The following is a 10686-nucleotide window of genomic DNA, read 5'->3' as shown; positions in this document are numbered from 1 at the left end:
CCCCACACTCTACAACGGGAGAATCCCCATTCCGACTAGCTTACGGAATGGAAGCAATGATTCCCGTCGAAATAGACGAAGGATCACCCAGAGCCATCTTCTACAACGAAGAAGGCAACACTCAGGCACAAAGGGAAGAACTCGACCTCCTCCCCGAAGTCCGAGAAAGAACCCGAATCAGAGAAGAAGCCTTAAAACGGCGAACGGCCCTCAGATACAACCAAAAGGTAATAAAGCGAAGCTTCTCCACTCACGACCTGATTTTAATCCGAAATGACATCGGAACACAAAAGTCGGGAGAAGGAAAACTAGCCGCAAATTGGAAGGGGCCCTACAAGGTAACAGAAGTCTTAGGGACAGGCTACTACAAGATCTCCGACCTAGAAGGCAATGAGCTGCCCAGAGCCTGGCACGCCTGTAACCTAAGACGGTACTACAGCTAGAAAAACTTAACCCGAGGTGTACTCTTTTTCCCTACGAGGGTTTTTTAACGAGACACCCGGTTAAGTAGGACACCCGACCTAGTCAAAGGGGTAAACACTTTATAAATACTCTTCTTTTTTAATACTAATCAAATTTCTTTATTTTCTCTTCTTCGTGATGAAGCATATCCTAGAAAAGTACCCCACCAAGGCGCATTAATTTATGCTCGGCAAAACGCAAAAAATCATTTGCCAAAGGCCATACAAGGTCGGCAAAGATAAAGCGACGAGGTTCAAATTAATGTGAGAAGTTATAAAAGTAACTCTGAAATGGCTCGAAAAGCCGAATAAGAAAAGAAGTTACAAAAATAACTTAAAAAGGCCGACCAAACGAACGAAGTCGGACCTGACTAAAGGAGGTACTCAAGGATCCCGACGTCCGAGAACAAACTCGGACCCAAGAAAGAAGCCTTAAAACGGCAAAGAACTAGGACTTCGAGAAAACGCTAGCTAAAAAGTTGTTACCCAAAAACAACTAAAAAGCAAAAAAGCGAAAACGAGAAGTCACAACGCTAGCTAAAAAGTTGTTACCCAAAAACAACTAAAAAGCAAAAAAGCGAAGACAAGAAGTCACAACGCTAGCTAAAAAGTTGTTACCCAAAAACAACTAAAAAGCAAAAAAGCGAAAACGAGAAGTCACAACGCTAGCTAAAAAGTTGTTACCCAAAAACAACTAAAAAGCAAAAAAGCGAAGACAAGAAGTCACAACGCTAGCTAAAAAGTTGTTACCCAAAAACAACTAAAAAGCAAAAAAGCGAAAACGAGAGGTCAAAACGCTAGCTAAAAAGTTGTTACCCAAAAACAACTAAAAAGCACAAAAGCGAAGACAAGAAGTCACAACGCTAGCTAAAAAGTTGTTACCCAAAAACAACTAAAAAGCAAAAAAGCGAAAACGAGAAGTCAAAACGCTAGCTAAAAGTTGTTACCCGAGAACAACTAAAAAGCAAAAAAGCGAAAACGAGAAGTCAAAACGCTAGCTAAAAAGTTGTTACCCGAAAACAACTAAAAGGCATAAAAGCGGAACGAAAAAGCCAAAACACAAAAGCATGGCATAATAAAAGCTACAGAGTAGCTAAAGAAGAAAAGATGTCCAACATGTTTGCAGAACACATCCAAAAAACAAAGAAGCCCACAGGCCGGGCCAACCACCAAAATAAAGATCACAAAGGACCAATGGAATACTTTCCAGTCTCCGCATCAAAAACAGAAACTGGGACTGCGTCGACAGCACCATCCCGACTCGAAACCTGCACACCGGACCTATCCTCAGCCAAAGGTGAAGTCGGGTTCACAACCGGTACCTCGGGGTCGGACACTGGAGCCTTGGGGTCGGACACCGGAGCCTCGTCATCGGCCGGAGCAGGAACGATCTTTCCCTCCACAACCACGTTCTCCGTACTAAACAAGCTCAGATCCAGGTCGGGAGCAAGAACCCGGACCTGATCCCTCAGATTCACAAACATAGCATCCATACCCTTGGCCACATTGTCCTCCAGCTCATAAAAATCATCCTGAGCAGACTGCAATTTCTCCTTCGTCTCCACAAGCTCGGCGTACAGCTTAGTGTAGTTCTCCGTCGCCACCCTCGCCATCTCCTCAGACGTCCTCGCCGCCGCCACAGCCGCAATAGCCCTAGCCTTCTCTCCCTCCAAAGACTCCTCCAGCTCAGTAATCCTAGCGTCCTTCAGCTGACTAATCTTATCAAGCTCGGACCGTGCCTTCTCAAGTCGGGAGCTGGTCGCCCCAAGGGGAGCTTTCTTGAACTCCCGAGCAATGGCGGCATGAAGACTAGCCATCCGAACACAGCTCCGTGCCATATACTGAAAGTGATGCTCCATGGACGCATCGTCAGTAGAAATAAAAGTCTCGGGGAGAATGTGCTGCTCAACCCAACCAAGAGCGTCGAAATCCTTGTCATTAAAGCCGGCAGGCTCTCGGGAGGTCTTCTGTTTCTTGGGGGGAGGACCCGAGGTCGAGGACGGGGAAAGCTGACCGGGTCCGGAGGACGGAGGATCCTGAGTTATAGCTCGGAACTGAGGGGTTGGAATGGTCTTCGACCGAGTCTGAACACCCACGGTAGTCTTCTGCGGGGAAGGTCGGGCAGAAGCCTCAGCCTCAATATTCCGAGCTGCAGCGGACTTTTTCGACCGACGAAGAAACTTCATAGAATCAGCCTGAGAAGACATCTCTGCAGAAACAAAAGAAAAAGACTATCACAAACAGAAAAACCATAACGAAGCCAAAATACGAAAAAGGAAATCTCAAAGAGAGGTCGGGAACTACCTAACTCGGAACGGAGAAGGCTTGGATCTCCCAACATTTTCTTCGTATCCAAGTGAGGCGCCCGACCCCATAGACTGCTCAACACACCAACAAAAGCCTGTTCCACCTCATCTAAACTCTCGAAAGTGTACTTAACCGACACTACATTCTCCTGCCAGTAAAGAGGAAAAGAAGGCTCCCCACTCTCATCTAGAAAGAAAGGTCGGACATCTCCAGCAGCCCGGACCTTGAAATAGTAGTTCTTAAAATCATGAAAAGACTCATCATACAAGGTACAAAACTTCTTTCCGGCGGTTGCCCTAAAGGAAACCCAAGACACCTTCCCTCCACCCGACCCCGGCTTCGTCAACACAAACAAATAAGAAAAAAGGGAAACAGAAGGGGAGACACCCAAAATCTGACACAGAAGTTGGAACAGCTTTAAAAATGCCCAGGAGTTAGGATGGAGCTGCGAAGGGGCAAGATTACAAGACCAAAGGACCTCGGATTCTAAGTCGGTGAAAGGAAGTCGGACACCTAGCTTAGAAAAGAAACAATCGTAAGCATAGAAGAAAAGTTTCTCGGAACTCTCCAAAGGCGGGAAACATACCCTCTCCTCGGACTCCGGGGCTACTAGCTCATAATCTTGCTCAGACTCCCTGTTCTCACAAATACTACACTCCCTACGGAACCTAATCAAGTACTCAGAATCTACAACAGACGGGACCCTTAGAGGAGCAGGATCTACCCAACCTAGACCACTCGGAATCTTGGTCGACATTGCTTGAAATACCTTTCGAGACATAAAAAATCTTGCCTACAAAGAAAGAATACAACAGCAAGGCAAAAATCACACAAAGGCAGAAAAAACCCATTTCAGCAGAAACAAGAAAACAAAGTTCTTTTAGGGAAAATACAGCAAATAGGCAAAGTAATCAGAGAAAAGAGCCCCCACCACACAACATGCAAACAAACAGTGGCGGCACCTCTTTCCGGGGCAACCCAAACATAGAAGAAAAAGAAACAGAAGCACACGTACACAGCAAAAGTGAAAGACAAACCTGGAAAGAAAGGAAAGAAGACGGCGAGCTCCAAACGCAAAGAGAGCAAGAACGGCGGCGAAGAAGAAACTCCGAAAAGGCGCACAAAAAGAACAGAGAGATGATGAAAGGACTCGAAAGAAAAGTGGTGAAAAACAAAAGAAAAAGGAGGAAAGGGGGAAATATATAATGCCTCCACAGAGCGCCGCACGGAAATCGAGGAAGAAACGGTAACAGGCAATAAATGCTGAAACGACTGTTTTTCAAATTTCAAAACTACTATGCCCGAGCTCGACCCCTCCAAAGGACGAACTCGGGCAGGGGCACTGTTCATACCCTGACCGAGCTCTCCTAACTCGGCTATACCACAAAAGGTCCGACCTCGTCCCAAAGGCCTACGCCTGAGGTCGGACCTCGGACCAACAAAGGAAGAAGGCCCATCAAAAGGAGCGAAGCCCAAAAACCTAGAGGCCGAAAAGGCCTAGGAAAGGCGGCTCCACAAAATATAAAGATAAAACTCCCTAAAAGATAAGATAAGATAAGAATATCTTATCCAGGGATGATCACGGCCAACTACTATAAATACACTGGAGCACCCAGGTATAACTCATACTCTAATTCTACTTGATATCTGCTTGGACCCATGCTAACTTAAGCATCGGAGTGTCATTGCAGGTACAGCCCCCCGCCGTTCAGCACACCAAGCTCGGGTCACAGACCCCCACCTCGGGCCTTGCCAGACGACCGAGCTGCACGTTTCAGGTAACCCTCGGAACAGAAAGTAAGGTGGGAATATGGTAGGTGGGGATCCTGTGGGGTCCACAGATCCTAAGGTGATCCTGTGGGGTCCACAGATCCTGAGGTGTCAAGGAATTCCATCCCTGCACCAAATAGGCATGTAAATTGCCTTTGCACACCATTCTGGCGTTTAAACGCCGTGTGGTGCACATTCTAGGCGTTCAACGCCCATGTAAAGCATGTTTCTGGCATTGAACGCCAGTTTCATGCTTGTTACTGGCGTTCAGCGCCAGCTTTTCTTCTCTAGGCACATTCCTGGCGTTCAGCGCTAGAATGTTGCTTGTTTCTGGCATTTAGCGCCAGAATGATGCTCTGTTCTGGCGTTGAACGCCGGCCAAATGCATTTTACTGGCGTTGAACGCCAGCCTGTGCTTCCTCCAGGGTGTGATTTTTTTCTTCTGTTGTTTTTTATTCTGTTTTTAATTTTTATGATTTTTTCGTGCCTCCTCATGATCATGTACCTAATAAAACACAAAATAACAATAAAATAAAATAAAATAAAAATTAGATAAATAAAATTGGGTTGCCCCCCAACAAGCGCTTCTTTAATGTCAATAGCTTGACAGTGGCTCTCATGGAGCCACAAGGGTGATCAGGTCAATGTTGTATAGTCCCAACACCAAACTTAGAGTTTGGATATGGGGTCTTAACGCCAAACTTAGAGTTTGGTTGTGGCCTCCCAACACCAAACTTAGAGTTTGACTGTGGGGGCTCTTCCTGACTCTGAACTGAGAGAAGCACTTCATGCTTACTCTCTTTTGTCACAAAGGGATGGCCATGTGCCTTAAACACAAGGTATTCCCCATTCAATTGAAGGACTAATTCACCTCTATTGACATCTATCACAGCTCCTGTTGTGGCTAGGAAAGGTCTTCCAAGGATGATGCATTCATCCTCTTCCTTCCTAGTGTCTAAGATTATGAAATCAGCAGGGATGTAAAGGCCTTCAACCTTTACTAACACGTCCTCTACTATTCCATAAGCTTGTCTCAATGACTTGTCTGCCAATTATAATGAGAACAAGGCAGGTTGTACCTCAATGATCCCCAGCTTCTCCATTACAGAGAGTGGCATAAGATTTATCCCTGACCCCAGATCACACAGAGCTTTTTCAAAGGTCATGGTGCCTATGGTACAAGGTATCAAAAACTTGCCAGGATCTTGTTTCTTTTGAGGTAGAATTTGCTGAATCCAGGTATCCAGTTCACTAATGAGCAAGGGAGGTTCACTTTCCCAAGTCTCATTACCAAACAACTTGGCATTCAGCTTCATGATAGCTCCTAAGCAGTAAGCAACTTGCTCTCCAGTTACATCTTCATCCTCTTCAGAGGAAGAATAGTCTTTAGAGCTCATGAATGGCAGAAGGAGATTTAATGGAATCTCTATGGTCTCTATATGAGCCTCAGATTCCTTTGGATCCTTAATAGAAAACTCCTTCTTGCTTGAGGGACGTCCCAGGAGGTCTTCCTCATTAGGATTTTCGTCCTCCTCCTCCCTTGTGCATTCGGCCATATTGATTATATCAATGGCCTTGCACTCTCCTTTTGGATTCTTTTCTGTATTGCTTGGGAGAATACTGGGAGGAGTTTCAATGACTTTCTTACTCAGCTGGCCAACTTGTGCCTCCAGATTTCTAATGGAGGATCTTGTTTCACTCATGAAACTGAAAGTGGCCTTTGACAGATCAGAGACTAGATTGGCTAAATTAGAAGTGTTTTGTTCAGAATTCTCTGTCTGTTGCTGAGAAGATGATGGAAAAGGCTTGCTATTGCTCAGCCTATTGCGTCCACCATTGTTAAAGCCTTGTTGAGGCTTTTGTTGATCCTTCCATGAGAAATTTGGATGATTTCTCCATGATGAGTTATAGGTGTCTCCATAAGGTTCACCTATGTAATTAACTTCTGCCATGGCAGGGTTCTCAGGATCATAAGCTTCTTCAGAAGCTGCCTCTCTAGTACTGTTGGATGCATGTTGCCATCCATTCAGATTTTGAGAGATCATGTTGACCTGTTGAGTCAACACTTTGTTCTGAGCCAATATGGCATTCAGAGCATCAATTTCAAGAACTCCTTTCTTCTGAGGTATCCCATTATTCACGGAATTCCTTTCAGAAGTGTACATGAATTGGTTGTTTGCAACCATATCAATGAGTTCTTGAGCCTCTTCAGGCGTTTTCTTTAGGTGAATGGATCCACCTGCAGAATGGTCCAATGACATTTTCGAAAATTCAGAGAGACCATAATAGAATATATCTAATATGGTCCATTCTGAAAACATGTCAGATGGACATTTTTTGGTCAGCTGCTTGTATCTTTCCCAAGCTTCATAGAGGTATTCACCATCTTTTTGTTTGAAGGTTTGAACATCCACTCTCAGCTTGCTCAGCTTTTGAGGAGGAAAGAATTTATCCAAGAAGGTTGTGACCAGCTTATCCCAGGAGTCCAGGCTATCCTTAGGTTGTGAATCCAACCATATTCTAGCTCTGTCTCTTACAGCAAAAGGGAAAAGCATGAGTCTGTAGACTTCAGGATCAACTCCATTCGTCTTTACAGTCTCACAGATCTGCAAGAACTTAGTTAAAAACTGATAAGGATCTTCAGATGGAAGTCCATAAAACTTGCAATTTTGTTGCATTAAGGCAACTAGCTGAGGTTTCAGCTCAAAGTTGTTGGCTCCAATGGCAGGAATGGAGATGCTTCTTCTATCAAATTTGGACGTTGGCTTTGTGAAGTCACCAAGCATTCTCCTTGCATTATTATTATTTTTGGCTGCCATCTCCTTCTCTTGTTCGAAAATTTCTGAAAGGTTATTTCTGGATTGTTGTAATTTAGTTTCTCTTAGTTTTCTTTTTAGAGTCCTTTCTGGTTCAGGATCAATTTCAACAGAGTGCCTTTTTCCCTGTTCCTGCTCATATGAAAGAGAAGAAAACAAGAAAAGAAGAGGAATCCTCTATGTCACAGTATAGAGATTCCTTTGTGTTAGTAGAAGAAGAAAGGGGATAAGGAAAGGAGAATGGCTCGGATTTTTAGATGAAGAGAGGTGAAGAGAAGTGTTAGTAATTAAATAATTAAATAGAATAAGAAAAGAGAAAGAGAATTTCAAAAATAATTTTGAAAAAGGGATTAGCAATTTTCGAAAATTAGAGATAAGATGTAATTAAAATTAAAACAATTAATTAATTAAAAAGAATTTTTGAAAAAGAGAGAGGTATTTTCGAAGATTAGAGAGGGAAAAGTAGTTAGGTGGTTTTGAAAAAGATAAGAAACAAACAAAAAGTTAGTTAGTTGATTGAAAAAGATTTGAAATCAAATTTGAAAAGATAAGAAGATAAGAAGTTTAGATAAGATATTTTGAAATCAAATTTTGAAAAAGATAAAGTTTTGAGAAGGATAAGATAAAAAGATAAGATAAAAATTTTAAGAAAAAGATATTTTGAAAAAGATTTAATTTTTAAAATGACTTAACTAACAAGAAACTACAAGATAAGATTCTAGAATTTAAAGATTGAACCTTTCTTAACAAGAAAGTAACAAACTTCAAATTTTTGAATCAATCACATTAATTGTTAGCATATTTTCGAAAATATGGTATAAAAGATAAGAAAAAGATTTTGAAAAATAATTGAAAAATATTTTTGAAATTTTCGAAAAAGAGGAAAAATTGGAAAAGATATGATTTTTGAAAAAGATTTTGAAAAGATAAGATTTTTAATTTTTTGAAAATTTGACTTGACTTGTAAGAAACAACTAATTTTAAAAATTTTTGACCAAGTCAACCCAAAATTTCGAAAATTTGGAGGGAAATAAGGAAAAGATATTTTTTTATTTTTGAATTTTTAATTATGAGAGAGAAAAACAACAAAAATACTCAATGCATGAAATTTTTAGATCAAAACAATGAATGCATGCAAGAATGCTATGAATGTCAAGATGAACACCAAGAACTCTTTGAAGATCATGATGAACATCAAGAACATAATTTTGAAAAATTTTTGATGCAAAGAAAACATGCAAGACACCAAACGTAGAAATCTTTAACGCATGGACTCTAACAAACAAAAAATGCATATGAAAAACAACAAGCAACACAAAACAAGAAAACATCAAGATCAAACAAGAGGACTTATCAAGAACAACTTGAAGATCATGAAGAACACTATGAATGCATGGAGTTTTCGAAAAATGCAAGAAAATTTTTATAAGCATGCAATTGACACCAAACTTAAAAATTGACTCAAGACTCAAACAAAAACACAAAATATTTTTTATTTTTATGATTTTATGATTTTTTTTGGATTTTTCTTAATTTTTTTTTCGAAAATATTTTTGGAAAAACGAAAAAGAAAAGAAAAATTTTGAAAAAGTTTTTGAAAAGAAAATTACCTAATCTGAGCAACAAGATGAACCGTCAGTTGTCCATACTCGAACAATCCCCGGCAACTGCGCCAAAAACTTGGTGTTGTTGCCGGATTAAAACTTGGCACCATTGGAAACAATTATGAAATTGTCGTTCGAAATTGATTGTTCCCCGGCAACGGCGCCAAAAACTTGGTGGACGAAATTGTGATCCATGCTCTTTGTACTTGTATGAAATTTAATAATTGGCTCTATTTGAATTCACAACTCCGTTCAACTTAACCAGCAAGTGTACTGGGTCATCCCAGTACTACCTTACGTGAGTAAGGGTCGATCCCACAGAGATTGTTGGTATGAAGCAAGCTATGGTCACCTTGTAAATCTCAGTTAGGCAGATTAAATGGTTTATGGATTTTCGAATATTAATAATAAAGAGAAAATAAAAGAGATAGAAATACTTATGTAAATTAATAGTGGGAATTTCAGATAAGTGTATGGAGATGCTGTGCTCCTCTTGAATCTCTACTTTCCTATTACGTTCGTCCAATCCTTCTTACTCCTTTCCATGGCAAGCTGTATGTAGGGCATCACCGTTGTCAATGGCTACATCCCATCGTCTCAGTGAAAATGGTCCTATGCTCTGTCACAGCACGGCTAATCATCTGTCGGTTCTCAATCAGGTTGGAATAGAATCCCTTGATTCTTTTGCGTTTGTCATCACGCCCAGCCTTCAGGAGTTTGAAGCTCGTCACAGTCATTCAATCCCAGAATCCTACTCGGAATACCATAGACAAGGTTTAGACTTTCCGGATCCTCATGAATGCCGCCATCTATCTAACTTATACCACGAAGATTCTGTTGGGGAATCTAAGAGATATGCGCCCGGCCTAAGGTAGAACGGAAGTGGTTGTCAATCACGCGCGTTCATAGGTGAGAATGATGATGAGTGTCACGGATCATCACATTCATCAAAGTGTTGTGCAACATATATCTTGGAATAAGAATAAGAGAGAATTGAATAGACAGTAATAATAATTGTATTGAAACTTTGAGGTACAGTAGAGCTCCACACCCTTAATCTATGGTGTGCAGAAACTCCACCGTTGAAAATACATAAGTGAAAGGTTCAGGCATGGCCGAATGGCCAGCCCCCTGAGTGATCAAGAGACCAAATAATCAAAGGCTAAACTGTCAAAAGATGTCTAATACAATAGTAAATCATCCTATTTATACTAGACTAGCTACTAGGGTTTACATGAGTCAGTATTTGATGCATAAATCCACTTCCGGGGCCCACTTGGTGTATGCTTGGGCTGAGCTTGATCTATCCACGAGCTGAGGCTTTTCTTGGAGTTGAACTCCAAGTTATAACGTGTTTTGGGCGTTCAACTCCGGATCATGACGTGTTTCTGGCGTTTAACTCCAGACAGCAGCATGTACTTGGCGTTCAACGCCAAGTTACGTCGTCAATTTCCGAATAAAGTATGGACTATTATATATTGCTGGAAAGCTCTAGATGTCTACTTTCCAACGCCGTTAAGAGCTTGCCATTTGGAGTTCTGTAGCTCCAGAAAATCCATTTCGAGTGCAGGGAGGTCAGATTCCAACAGCATCAGCAGTCCTTTTGTCAGCCTTTTTCAGAGTTTTGCTCAAGTCCCTCAATTTCAGCCAGAAATTACCTGAAATTATAGAAAAATACACAAACTCATAGTAAAGTCCAGAAATGTGAATTTAACATAAAAACTAATG

At 41.4% G+C, this 10686-nt stretch overlaps 1 non-coding gene across 1 annotated transcript; it reads left to right on the top strand.

Moving 5' to 3' along the window:
- Positions 1 to 6857: 6857 nt before the first annotated feature.
- Positions 6858 to 6961, top strand: LOC130952945 (small nucleolar RNA R71). The gene has a single exon (XR_009075118.1). It is a non-coding gene; the product is annotated as a small nucleolar RNA R71 (small nucleolar RNA).
- Positions 6962 to 10686: the final 3725 nt, after the last annotated feature.

The sequence above is a fragment of the Arachis stenosperma genome, chromosome 9 (assembly GCF_014773155.1).
Source record: "Arachis stenosperma cultivar V10309 chromosome 9, arast.V10309.gnm1.PFL2, whole genome shotgun sequence".
NCBI classification, from domain to species: Eukaryota; Viridiplantae; Streptophyta; class Magnoliopsida; order Fabales; family Fabaceae; genus Arachis; species Arachis stenosperma.
This window is presented reverse-complemented; position numbering and strand designations above follow the sequence as displayed.